At 48.7% G+C, this 13,790-nt stretch overlaps 1 long non-coding RNA gene across 1 annotated transcript; it reads right to left on the bottom strand.

Annotated features, from left to right (window-relative positions):
* Positions 1–332: 332 nt before the first annotated feature.
* On the bottom strand, positions 333–9,267 carry LOC105747922 (uncharacterized). Its single transcript, XR_004482485.2, has 3 exons — positions 8,979–9,267; positions 7,093–7,214; positions 333–6,093 (listed from the first exon to the last, which is right to left on the bottom strand). It is a non-coding gene; the product is annotated as an uncharacterized LOC105747922 (long non-coding RNA).
* Positions 9,268–13,790: the final 4,523 nt, after the last annotated feature.

Genomic DNA, 13,790 nt, shown 5'->3' with positions numbered 1-13,790 from the left:
GCTCTAGAGCCCGCAAGCCACAACTACTGAGCCTGCGTGCTACAACTGCTGAGGCCCGCGCTCCTCGAGCCCGTGCTCCACAACAAGACAAGCCACCGCAATAAGCCCACGCACCACGATGAAGAGTGGCCCCCGCTTGCCACAACTAGAAAAAGCCCGTGTGCAGCAATGAAGACCCGATGCAGGCAAAAATAAAATAAATAAATAAAATTTTTTTAAATGATCAGAGTTATGATGATAATAATAATAAACATTGCAGGGGATGACATAGGCAATTAGGAGCTCTAAGAAAAGCAAAAAGGTGTTTAAGGAAGGAAATATAATGAGAGTGCAAATTTGTCTTTGCGCCGAACGATATTTCCATAGTCCGAATGATTTAACTAAATGTAAAACATCAATTTGGGGATAATGGAAAAGAGGTAGCAGGGTCAGAGGAAGCTGATGGAAGTTTAAAACGGATAAATCAAAACAAGGCAGCAGTGGCATGTTATTTAGAGAAACCGAGTTAACTACCTGGGAAACAATGGTGAGTGGTTACCCCTGAGTTAGTTAGAGAACTGGAGGAGGGGAAAGAGATGAGAAGCAGAACAGTTGTTTTTCCTTCCTTCATTTATTCATTCAACACATATCTACTGAGTTACTTTGGTGCCAGGCCTTGTTCAAGGCACTAGGAATACAGAAATAAACAAAACAGCCAAAAATGCAGTTTACATTCTATTGAGAGAAAGGGAGACAATCAATCAAATCAGTAAAATCCAAAGTAGGGTACAGAGCGCTAAGTGCCATGGGGGTGGTGTAGGGAGGGGTGAGGAAGCAGGAGAGGAGGGCGGGATGGGGAAGAAGGGTTACAACTTTAGAGAGATGGGCCGGAACTGAAAACATAGGCACACAAATACTTGTACACAAATGTTCACAGCAACATTATTCATAACAGCCAGAAAACGAAAGCGATCCAAATATCTATCCATTGATGAATGGGTAAACAAAATATGGTTTACATCTATGGTATACGATGAAACCCTCATTTGGACGCAAAAAGGAATGAAGTACTGATACACGCTACAACATGGGTGAACCTCAAAAACATTATGCTGCGTGAAAGAATGTCAGACACAAAGGCTATCTATTGCATGGTTCCATTGACAGGAAATGTACAGGATAGGCAAATCCATGGAGACAGAAAATAGATTAGCGGCTGCCTAGGGCTGATGGGAGAGGGTAACGGAGAGTGACTGCTCGTGGAGGCAGGGCTCCTTTTGGGGTGATGAAAATGTTCTGGAATTATACAGTGGCGATGGCGGCACAACCTGGTGAATATACTGAAAACCACTGAAATACACACTTCAGAATGGCAAATTTTATGGTACATGAATTACATCTCAAAAATAAAAAGGCAGTTGGCTGAATGAGACTGGAGCCACTGAGATGTCTTAACCAAGGGAGAGTCAGCGTAGAGACGGCATTTAAAAGCAAGGGAACGGAGAGTCACGCCCAGAGAGCACACAGAGGGGGAGAGGCCTCAAAGGTCTAGTGCCTGCAGAAACAGCCACGTCGAGAGCTTGGGTGGCAGAGGGAAAGGCCAGAGAGGAGGCCACCAGGAGAGTGTAGCGTCACAGCGTTTCCACAGGATAAACCCTGGAGGTGGAATTCTAGGTTTAAGGACGTGGCACTTGTAATCTTGATAGATACTGCAAATTCTCCCTCTCACCAACATTGCATGAAAGCGTCAGTCACAGATCAAATTTATTTCTGTTCTGGATTCGGAGTGAGAGAACCAGGGGGCCTGCCAAGTGGAAAGAGGACCAGAGCCAGCTCAGGGTCCTGGGAGAACACAGCGAGGCTGGGGCTGCTGGGTGCAACCTGGCTGAGCTGGCGAGTAGCCAGAGCCACGAGCAGAGCCCCAGGCGAGAGGCGATTCATACTGTGGGAGCAGAGAAGGGACTGTCTGAGAGCCTGGGAAAAGGAACAAAGCAGCAAGAGGTACACAGTGCAGGGCAAGAGTCCTCATTCCAGCATCCCAGGTGGCCACTAAGCTGCTGGGTGACCTTGGATGAGTCACCTCACCACCCTGGGCTTCAGATCGCCCTTCTGCCAAATTCGAGGTCTGGCCAGGCATTTCTGGCCAGGAGCCTTTCCCCTTCAGAATTCTGGTTCCTGACGGAGAATAGGAAGAAAATCTTCCTTTTTATCCCACCACAATTGGGGCAGTTTTTCCTTTGGAGGTTTTGTTCCTGTGGTGCTTTTTCCATTCTCTGTAGCAGGTCAGGAGGTCATGATTTCAAGCAAGCTCTGACAAGGATAGCTTAGTTCGATTCAGCAAGCGTTTACTGAGGGTCCCAGGTGTAAGGCCACCATCAGCTCACCCGGATGACCAGTCTCCCTGCTGCCACCTTGCGCCTCTGCAGACTATTCTCAATGCAGCAGCTCAGAGCAAAAGGCAAAGTCTACAGCAGCCCACAGGGTCTGTGGGATCTTGCACCTCTCCAGAACCTGCACCCCCCCACACACACATACACATTCCCACCTGAGCACACTCCTGCCTCAGGGCCTTTGCACATTCTGTCCCTTCTGCTTTCTCCCAGATGGCCACTAGTTCTGCTCCTTCACTTTACTAAGGTCTCTGCTCAAAATTAACCTCATCGGAGATTTCCCTGACTTCTTTATAGAAACAGCATCACCAGCCCATCACTCTCAACCCCCTTATCCTGCCTGTTTTCCTTCACAGCCCTCATCGCCACCTTCACACTCTGTATTTATTTGTCTGTACCCCCATCACCACCACCACCAAACTGTAAGCTTCACGAGGGTAGGGTCTGCTGCTTCCCCAGTGCCTGGAGCAGTGTCTGTGCAGAAGAGGGACCTGGTGCATATTTGGGGAGAATGAATGAATCCTCCCACCAGCCCCAGCCACACGCACCAGTACCACTCTCTTTTGGAATGGACACACAAATAAATAAGACAGGTTGCTAAATTAAGCTCTAGACTTTTTTTTTTTTTTTGCCAAGCTTGGCATCTTTCCAGGCCTGAGTTTCCCTGTCTGAATCTGAAGGTTAGCAGGCCTGGGACAAGCTTTGTGAGTGTAGGAACCAAGTCCTCTTCACTGCTCATCCCAGAGACGGCACTCAGAAGGGGCTCAGCACTCAATAAATTAAAAGCTGGTTCAGAGAAGGTGCAGGGCCCAATGGGACAGGTTGTGTTCTTCACACAAAAGCTTTTGCCTCCAATCTGGGGAGCTGAGAGCTGGGTGAGGGAGAAATAGGATTGAATCCTGTCACCAGGAAGGTCCCCAGGTGTGTAACTAAACCTCCACATGACTTAAGGGTTTTAGAAGAAACTTGGTTTGGTGGTTACGGCCCCCGACAGTAGGGCAACCCTGCCCTCTGGTGGCCACCTAGTGCGGTGCCATCTCGGAAAAGCTTTGCCCAAAAAACTTAAGAAAAATTTTTTTCATTCGACAAGTTGCCTAACTCCGTTATAGACAACGGGGAAGACATCAAACAAGAGAATAAAAAGTAATCACATCACCTTAATGCCCTTGATGCTACTGGAACTTCCAATCTTATGCCAATTTTATGCCTAATTCATTCATTCGATCAAGTATCTACGGAGTACCCACCACGTCCCAGGAACTGTTCCAGGCAATGGCTGTGAACAAAACAAGTAAAAAAAATCAGTCACTGTATTTGTGCTGCTTACACCCTGCCTGTAATCAGTCTGTATTTTTTATCCTGATATCTTCACTTCTATCATAACTTATGTTGCCACACACGCTTCATAAAAATCTCTGCAGCCCACTGAGTTAATGTCTTCAGCCATTTGTCCAGTATATGGGCACCTTCTTCATGAAATTAGAATGAGGCAGATAAGTCTCCTTTTTTGCAAGAGTCAGGTGCTGCTGGCTGAACTGCTGCCACATGCCACCCGCGTGGGTTTCTTACTATCTGCAAGTCCTCAGTCCTGGACGTCTGAGTGCTCCAGACCTGAAGTCAGGGCACACGACTTCTTTCTAAATACCACCTGCCGGCATTATTCTAGGGGCTGGGGATGCAGCCATGAAAAAGGCAAGCAGGGGCTTCCCTGGTGGCGCAGTGGTTGAGAGTCCGCCTGCCGATGCAGGGGACATGGGTTCGTGCCCCGGTCCGGGAAGATCCCACATGCCGTGGAACGGCTGGGCCCGTGAGCCATGGACGCTGAGCCTGCGCGTCCGGAGCCTGTGCTCTGCAACGGGAGAGGCCACAACAGTGAGAGGCCCGCGTACCGCAAAAAAAAAAAAAAAAAAGAAAGAAAAAAGAAAAGACACTGGATGAAGAGTCCATTCATAAGTGTAACACAAAGAGCAAACTATTCAGAAAGTCACTTACCCAGAAGTAGGTAATATGTATCTAAAGAAAAGCTGTAAACTTCACTGAGGGGCAAAAACGAAGACTCGAATAAATGGAAAGACACATTTTGTCTTGAACAAAAAGACAGTATTGTGAAAATGTTAAGTTTCCTTAAATTTATCTATACATTTGCCACATACATATAATATAACCTTCTGAACTATAGGGCCAGTATATTACACTTCCCCAACTCCTAGTACCTTCCCTCCACACCACATACCACAGTGTGATTAAATTACTTTGTAATTACATATTTCAGGCTGCTTACCCACTACACTGATAAAATAACACTAAAATTCATCTGGAAAAAAAACGAGTACAAATGGCCAATAAATTTCTAAAACAGAACCTCACTAGGTAAAAATATATACATGATAAAGCTGGAGTAAATAAAGCAATTTGGCACACATACAAGAATAGGCAGAAAGATCAATAGAACGCAATACAGAGCCCAGAAGTAGACCCAACTATACATGGAAATTTAGAATATGATAAAGCCGGAACTACATGGGGGGAATGGATTACTCAGTAAATAGTATTGGGAACATGGCTAGCCATTTGGAAAACCATTAAATGTGGATCTATACCTCTCTCCTTCACATCAAAATAAATTACAGATGGGTCAAAGATTTAAATGTAAAAATCAAACCATGAAAGCATGAGAAGAAAGCATGAATAGATTTCTTCTGCAGCAGCAGAGTAGAAAATTATGGTACTAATTCCATAAACTGAGAAGGAAAGGATTAATTAATTTGATTCTAAAAAGCATAAAACTCTTTCATGGCAAAAATAAAGTCAAAAGACCATCGGAAAACTGGGAGAAATATTTGCAACAATATGAGAGACAATGTGCCTATTTCCTTAACTACAAAGAATGCTTGGAACTCGAAAGCCAAAGATAAAGAACCCAGCAGAAAGAACAGGCAAGGCAACTCAGCAGAAAGAGAGATTCATGTGGATAACAGATATGCTGGAAGCTCAGCCTAACTCGTATTTTAAAAATACAATTTAAAAGGAGTTGCCAATTTTTACCTATCCGCGTGACAAAGATATGGGGAAGTGTTGGTGAGGGTGAGGAGAAGTCGCACTCTGGAAATGGAAATCAGAAGGCCATTCTGAGAGGCGCTGGACAATAGCTATCAACATTTTAATTGCACGTCTCCATTAAGCCAGCAATTCCACTTCTAGGAACTGATTGCACTGCAGCGGTTTTTATAAGAGCAAATCACTGGGAACAATAGGGCAGCAGTCCTCGGATTTGGCAGTAGGAAAAAGCTCTGGTGCACTTGCAAGTGAAAAATGCAAGGTGCATTGTTTGTTTTTTAAGGTTGCATACATACACACCTGTATACATACATAGGCAACTATGTACACACACATATAAAAAAGCATTTATATGCCTCGAAACAAATTGGAAGTACACGGAAGAAACCGGTTGCCTCTGGGAAGTAGGTCTGGAGGTTGCAGATGAGGGAAAGAGGGATCTGGTTTGGACATTTCACCATATATCCTTTATTATTTGAATTTTTACCCTAAGTGTGTATTAGCTTTTGTAATAGTACCAAATTGTTTCATTGCTGTTGTTGTTGTTGTTTTAAGATCACTCAGGCTGCCATGGAGTGACCTGACCAAAGTCACAAGTCATGGCTTGTGGAGAGACATCTGGCCATCCAGATATGACATGATGGTGGCTGGGATGGCGGCGGTGCAGCTGAAAAGAAATAAATGGATTCCAGATTTACTTAAAAGGCAATGCCGACCAGACGGAAGGTGAGAAATGAACCCCTTTGCGCTCCCACAGCAACTCTCCTGCCTCACCTTTCTGCCCTACAGCCACTAGACTATCAGCTCTGGGAGGACAGAGCCTGGAGGAGCCCAGGAAGCCGGTATGCCAGCACTGGCTCTAGGAGCTCAGAGCCTCCAAGTGGGAGACGCCCCATGGAGCTAGTGCAGGGAAAGGCACAGAGCAGGGGGGAACCTCGGGGAAGACGGCAGGGTCTGAGCCGGCTCTGCCCATCGACCCCCATTACACATCCTCACAAGTACGAGCTTCGGCACCCTCTGAACAAGTATTTGCATGGGTACCATCTACCCTAGATTCAGAAGGGTGTGTAAGCAGAGGCCGTTCCTGACAGGTACACCACCTGCCTCCTCCGCCACTCACTCCCCACAGCCCGAACCCTGGTTCCTGCCCGGCAGGAAGCATGACTTTATTGGCTGGGTGGACTTGGTCCGGGAGGAAGGGTACTCAGCCTTCCCCACCACATCCCTGAGCCCCGGTCCCCACACTCCCTGCCCTCGGCACCTGCCGTTTAGAGGAAGTGATCCTCTGGCCTACCCTGCCCTTCCAACTAGGCCTCCCTCTAACCTTCAACACCTGCAGGCCCCAAATCCACTGAGCAGGGAGTCGAAACTCTGCCCTACAACCACTGGGAAAATCAGGATGACTTCTCAGAGGAGGCAACATCTGAGCTGGGCTTTGAAGCATGAAGAGGAATGAGCTTCTGGCAGATAAAAAAGGACAAAAAGGTGTGCACGGGGTATTCAAGACCCAGCAGGCTTCTTGTAGGGTGGGACTGAGAGCTTGATGGGCTGAGTTAGAGGCAGCCAGATTGTGAAATGCTCTAGGGAGTTATAGTCACAATAGTAACCTCATACCTTGCTGGACCCCCCATGCCCTGGTGTGCTCCCTTCAGAGGGTGCTTCTCACACAGGTACATGTGTGATCCATCTTCTCTACCAGACTCTGAGTTCCTCCAGAAAGGACTGTCATCTCTGTCCAGAGTACCTCGCACGCCCTAGGGCATAGATGCACAACAAATGTTTGATGACCTAAAACGAAGGGATATTTGCAATTGTGGTGATCACACAACTATAAACATAGGTCAAAACTCAGTGGACTGTATGCCTAAAATTGGTGAATGTTACTGTTTGTGAATTACACCACAGTACAGCTGACAGGAGAAAGTATAAGCGAACAGCAGAGTACCTGTGCTTAGCAGTTCAACGGGCACTTTCCCATCACTCATCTCGTGTAATCCCGGCCATAGCCCCATTTCACAGATGGAGAAACCGAGGTGTCTGTCTCTTGCCCAGATCCCACAGTCACCAACCTGAGCCCCACCCTCAGAGCTTGAGGCTCACAGGAGATGAGCCCGAGGGACATTTTCAGAGGCTGTGTTTGGGAAAATCCAATGTGCTCCCTCTGCAGTGCCACTTAGTTCTCTTCTAAAATCTGAGGGGGGGACTTCCCTGGTGGCGCAGTGGTTATGGGTCCACCTGTCAATGCAGGGGACGCAGGTTTGAGCCCTGGTCTGGGAGGATCCCACATGCCGTGGAGCAACTGGTTCTGTGAGCCACAACTGCTGAGCCTGTGCTCTGGAGCCCGCAAGCCACAACTACTGAAGCCTGCATTTCACAACTACTGAAGCCCACGCGCCTAGAGCCCATGCTCCACAACAAGAAAAGCCATCGCAGAGAGAAGCCCCTGCACCGCAGTGAAGAGTAGCCTCTGCTCGTTGCAGTTAGAGAAAGCCCACGCCAGCAACGAAGACCCAACGTAGCCAAAAATAAATAAATTAATTAAAAAAAAATAATAAAATAAAATAAAATCTGAGGGGACAGAAACAGTGACTGCAGAGGCTGGTACTGGGTTCCTGCTGTGATTCCTGCTATCCTGCTTTCCGGCCCCTACAGAGGGCTTGGGCACATCAGTTCTGTCCAGTGGGGCTCCTCAGGCCGGCCACAGAGGCTCTGGGTGACACACACTCCTGCCTCCTGCCCACCCCAAGTCCACACGAAATGTGTCACTTTCTCTGTGTGAGTTATTGGGGCTCTCAGTCAGATTCCCTCCAAAGAAAGGCGTTCTACTGCAAATAGGGTTGCCAGATTTAAATAAAAATACAAGACAGAATATTTGGGACATACATATACTACACAGGGCATACTAAACAGGATATACTGACACTGAAAAACTATCTGTTGCTTATCTGAAATTCAAATTTAACTGGGCATCCTGTATTTTATCTGGCCATCTTAACTGCCCCCTCAATCAAATTAAATTAAGAAAACTTTAAATTATATTAAGAATAAAATAAAACAAAACAAATAATAATAAAGTACAATATAAAAAAGAAAGTGAAATGATAAAATTATTTTTTTAATAACATAAAATATAATACAATTTTTTTTTTTTTTTTTTTTTTTTTGCGGTATGTGGGCCTCTCACTGTTGTGGCCTCTCCAGTTGCGGAGCACAGGCTCCAGACGCGCAGGCTCAACGGCCATGGCTCACGGGCCCAGCCGCTCCGTGGCATGCAGGACCCTCCCGGACCGGGGCACGAATCCGTGTCCCCTGCATCGGCAGGCGGACTCTCAACCACTGCGCCACCAGGGAGGCCCTACAAAAATTTTTAAGTAAATATAAAATAACAAATTTTTGAATAATAAAATAAATTAATAAAATAAGATAAAGATAAAATAATATAAAATAACACACCCCCAGCGGGCGAAGGTCGGCCCCTGGTGCCCCGCAGGCTGTGTAGCCGGTGGCCTTGGCGTCTCCCCGGGCCGCCCGCCCCGCCCTTGAAGCGCTCACCTGCGGCCCCCCCGCGGCGGCGGCTCACTCCGGAGGGTGACGCAGGGCCCGCAGAAAGCTCTGGAAGAGCCGCTGCCCAGGGCTTGCCCTGCTGCGCCTCCCGGGCGGCGATCGCCCCGGAGAAGTGGGGGCTTGTCACTCAGGACCCCCCCAACACGGCATCCGAAGGACGCGGCGGTTTTTCAACCGCTTTTTAACCTAATCCAGTGTGTTCTAGAAATGGCTTTCTGCCGCTCAGAAAGAAGCGCCCGAAGAGGGAGCAAATGCCGCTCCGTTTTCCGGAAAGTCGCAGGCTCCGCCTCGCCTCTGCTGCTTTGTCTCGCCGGGGAGAAGGTGGTGGGCGCCATCTGGGTTGGCGAGGTCCTAGGACGCCCGCCAAGGCCCCGTGGGAGGTGACGCCGGTGACAGCTCTTCTCGCTGAACTTTGCTGCCCCTGCATTCTGCCACTCACATCCCAGGTGAAGTTGTGTAGGTAGAAAAAGGTGGAGGTGTCCTTGTTTTTTTCCTACGATTCTGAATGCCGAAAGGCACAGCAGAGAATTTTCACTCACTTGGGAGAAAGCCAATCTGTAGGTTGGAAAAGACAATAATAAAGGTATCATAACATTAAATTAATAAAACACAATACAGCCACAAAGCTCCAACCTTCCTTATACCCGATGCTCCCACTCCCTGGGAACTTATGCTAATGAAATAGTTCAAGAGAATAAAAGTGCTATACGCATAGCAATGTTCATTACGGCATTATTGACGGTGCCTAAAAATTGGAAACAACTTAAGATCTAGTAAGAAGAATGGTTAAGAAAACGATTTTACACCCTCAAGATGACATAGCTAGTAGGTGATTATTGCCAGGGTTGTAGAAACACAGGAAATGTTTACAATATCATCTTAGTGTAAAATAGTGTAACATGAAATGCTACATACTCATGGATCTCAGCTCCTTAGAAGTACTTTGTTTTTAATTGATGTTTTATTTGGATAATTGTAGATTCACGTGCAGTTGTAAGAAATAATACAAGGGCTCCCCTGGTGGCGCAATGGTTGGGAGTCCGCCTGCCGATGCAGGGGACACGGGTTCGTGCCCCGGTCCGGGAAGATCCCACATGCCGCGGAGCGGCTGGGCCCGTGAGCCAAGGCCGCTGAGCCTGCGCGTCCGGAGCCTGTGCTCCGCAACGGGAGAGGCCACAGCAGTGAGAGGCCCATGTCCTGCAAAAAAAAGAAAAAGAAAAAAGAAAGAATACAAAAAGCTACCACTTTTACAGTTTCCCCCATTGGTGACATCTTGCAAAACAAGGATATTGACAGTGATATAATCCACTGACCTCATGCAGATTTCCCCAATTTTATTATGCTCCTGTCGTGTGTGTGTGTGTGTGTGTGTGTGTATTCTGTACAATTTTAGCACATCGGAATGGTTTTTTTAAAGAACGTGTCCATGTGTAGAACTGTGTGAAGGTGGTGGGATGTGAGAGATTTTCTTTTCAATGTTTCTCATTAATGTTGCTATGTTATCAATTAAGAGGAAGGCGTGGACAGCAAAGGCAGGTCGAGAGAGGAGGGGGCCTGGGCCAGGGCTGCAGGAGGCTGAGATGCCCGCCTGGCCGGGCCTGGCCTAGCTCTGTGATCTTGGGCAAATCAAGCAACATCCCCGGAGCTGCAGTTGTCAGCAGCCGAGTGGCGCACATTCCCCGGGCCCTCGCTCTCTAACGGGGCTGCTGTGAGGTGGTTTTTGCCAAACTCAGGCAATGTCATCCAGGGCCTGAGCACAGTCAGTTTGCCAGCCCGGCCAGAAGATGAGCCTGGGACGGGGTGGCAAGGGCAGCTCCCGCAGGCTTCTTACCACTCACAGCCCAGCTGCTACCAAAAAGGGAGATCTCGCCACCCTCCATCTCTCCAGCAGGCAGACAACGTGCTGAAGGGCTTCCCAAATATTTACCGCTGAAGAGGCCCTGTCTGTAGAATTGGACTGTCAGGCTCAAGAGCAACTCCCGTGGGGCAGCTGGAGGAAGACGGGGCCTGATGGGAAAGGAGCTCATGAAACAGTGCCCACTGGCCTCCTCCGATGCTCCCGAGAAAGTCGCCTGACTTGGGCTTTCTCCCCTGGGGGATCCCTAAAGCGTCCAGACGTGCCCTGTGTTGCTTTGTGCTGAAGGGGTCCCACACCCTCTCCACTGGGGAGAAGAACCGAAGGCGTGTTTCCAAAGGTGTTTCAAAAGGAGATGCTCTGTGTTTTAACTCCAGCTCCTTCAAATGCCTTTTCTGAGACAGCTCCAGACTCACAGCTCCTCAGGCGTCCTGACTTTCATCACGGTTAGCCTTCCTGTCCCCTCAGCCCAGGATGCCCCACAGCCCTGGCCTTCTCCTCCTGTGGATTCCCCCCCACCCCTGATCCTTTAAGGAGGGGACAGCAAATATTTTCTGTAAAGGATCAGATAGTAAGTATTCCACACTTGGCATGTGGTCTCTGTCACCGCTAGCCACATTTATTTATGGACACTTGTTATGGGTTGAACTGTGTCCCCCAAAAGATAGGTTGAAGTCCTAACTCCCCAGTACCTGTGAGTATGACCTTATTTAGAGATAGGGTCTTTGCAGATACCATCAAGTTTAGATGAGGTCATTAGGGTGGGCCCTAATCCAGTATGACTGGTGTCCTTATAAGAAGAGGGACTTTTTTGATACGGACATACCCACAGAGAGAACACCATTTGAAGACACGGAGAGAAGATGGCCGTGTAAAGACGGAGTGATGCTATCACAAGCTAAGGAACACCTGGGGCTACCAGAAGCTCAAGAGGCAAGAAAGGATCCTCCCTAAGGCTTCAGAGGGAGCCTGGCACTGCCAACACCTTGATTTTGGACTTCTAAGCCTCCAGAATCGTGGGACGGTAAGTTTCTGTTGTTGTAAGCCATGCAGTTTGTGGTACTTTCCTATGGCAGGCCTAAGAAACTCATAGAGAGCTGAAATTTTAATTTGACATAGTGTTCACATGTCACCAAATACTTCTTCTCCAGGTATCATTAGTCAAGCTAGAACACAAGGCAGCCTCGGGATCTGGCCCAGACACAAGTAGGCAGGTAAGAGCCTGGGACGAGGGCTGTCTGGCCTTTCCCCCAAAGACCGTGCCTCTCCACTGAGCCCTCTCTCAGGGCCTCTGAGACAGCCGGCCACACCCCTCGCTAAAACAAATAAAGGCTTCAGCACCACACAGCCGTTCTCCATCCCAGCTTATTGGATTAGCAGTGACCCCCATCCAAGCCGGGCGATCAGATTCTGTCCCAGAAACCTGGTGTGGAGTGAGAGACTGGGTCAACCAGGCATGGTGCCTGGACGGAAGATTAGGAAGGTTGGGACACCAGCCCTCTAGAGGGGCCACGGCAGAGGTAAGGGAAGGAAACAGACAAGGAGGGGCCACGGGCAGCATGCACATGGCCCCAGGGAAGGAATCCTGGAGGGGGCCGCTGTCTGGGTGTCCCTCCGTACTCTGCTTCCTGCAGCTGGGTGTCCTGAAATGCCTGACTGCTGATTCCAGGGCCTCCTCGATGTTAAGTAGCTTAGGGGGCTTGCAGCTCGCCAAACCGGCTGCCCTGAGGCAGGCTCACAGGGAAGGCGGGACGGGGCGGCCCAGAGCACGTCCTCAGAGCACCTGCCCCCGTCCAGGGAGGTCCCACCTGCCTTCTCGGGCTGGGATGCCTTACTTCTGCCCGAGGAAGGCATCTGGGGTGACTTCTGGGAAACAAAGATCCCCCAGAAAAGAGGGAGGGAGGTGGGATTCCAGCAATTTCACCGGTGGCAGCATAGGTCAAAGACTAATACCATAACGTTAGATCTCGTTGACTGAGAACGCATACACGTGCTCTCTTGAACACCTGGCGTACACGTCTTAATCCTCACAACAGCCCTGGGAAGGAGGCTATCAGTTGTTCCCACGTTACAGGTGAGGAAACGGAGTCTTTGAAGAGGTTGAGCTGATTGCCGCACGGCTGGTAAAGAGCTGGGATTCTGACTCTGGTCCGTCTGCCTTTTCTGCTTTGCTGCACTGAATCCTTACCATTATTAAGATCCACAGTTCTAGATTTGATTCCTCCAGCTTCTGTGGCCTTGGAAATGTGAGTCAGTCAGTGGCAGCATAGGGGTGTCAGTGTTTCTATTCTAATTTTTCCAGAAGCTGAGCAGTCTCCCGGTGGTCTGAGGGCAACCAGCCATGAGTATCTTCTACTGACCTCTCTGGCCTTCCCGTCTCCCTGAGTAGACTGTGTGTTCCGTGATGTAGACCCTCTGCCCTCTCCATCCTGGAAACCATGTGTGATGGCATCTGGTGGCTCTTGTTTTGGGTTGATCGGCCCCTTTCAACTCCATGTCCTTCTGGAACCAGGGGGTCTACCTCCCCCACCCCACTACCCTTCAGCCGTATCACTCTGACTTGGCCAATCAAGGTACCCAGCTTCCTTGGACACAGTGACTGTACCCAGTAATGAGATGGTACAGGATTAAGCAGGACCAATCAGAATTCTTCCCTGAGCTAGATGGCTGTCCGCTGAGAGCATGTAAATTTAGGGCTGTCAGTGGCCATCTTTCCCCCTTCTGGAATCAGTCTGTTTACAGAGGGAAGCCAGACACAGCCAAACAAAAACAGGTGATAGAAGTGGAGAGAGCTCGAGAGAGCTGGGAGAGAGAAAGCCAAAGAGAGAGACAGAGAGAGAGCAGAGGCACCAAGCCTTGGCGCCGGGTCTCGAGGTCTGTTCAACGCTGTGAATAAGCAACGCTGCATCCTTCCTAACTGAAAGGGTCTGTTTCCTTTTTGTTAA

Source organism: Orcinus orca, chromosome 13 (genome assembly GCF_937001465.1).
Source record: "Orcinus orca chromosome 13, mOrcOrc1.1, whole genome shotgun sequence".
In the NCBI taxonomy this organism is placed as follows: domain Eukaryota; kingdom Metazoa; phylum Chordata; class Mammalia; order Artiodactyla; family Delphinidae; genus Orcinus; species Orcinus orca.
Note: the sequence above shows the minus strand (reverse complement) of the source record. Positions and strands in the feature narration are given on the sequence as shown.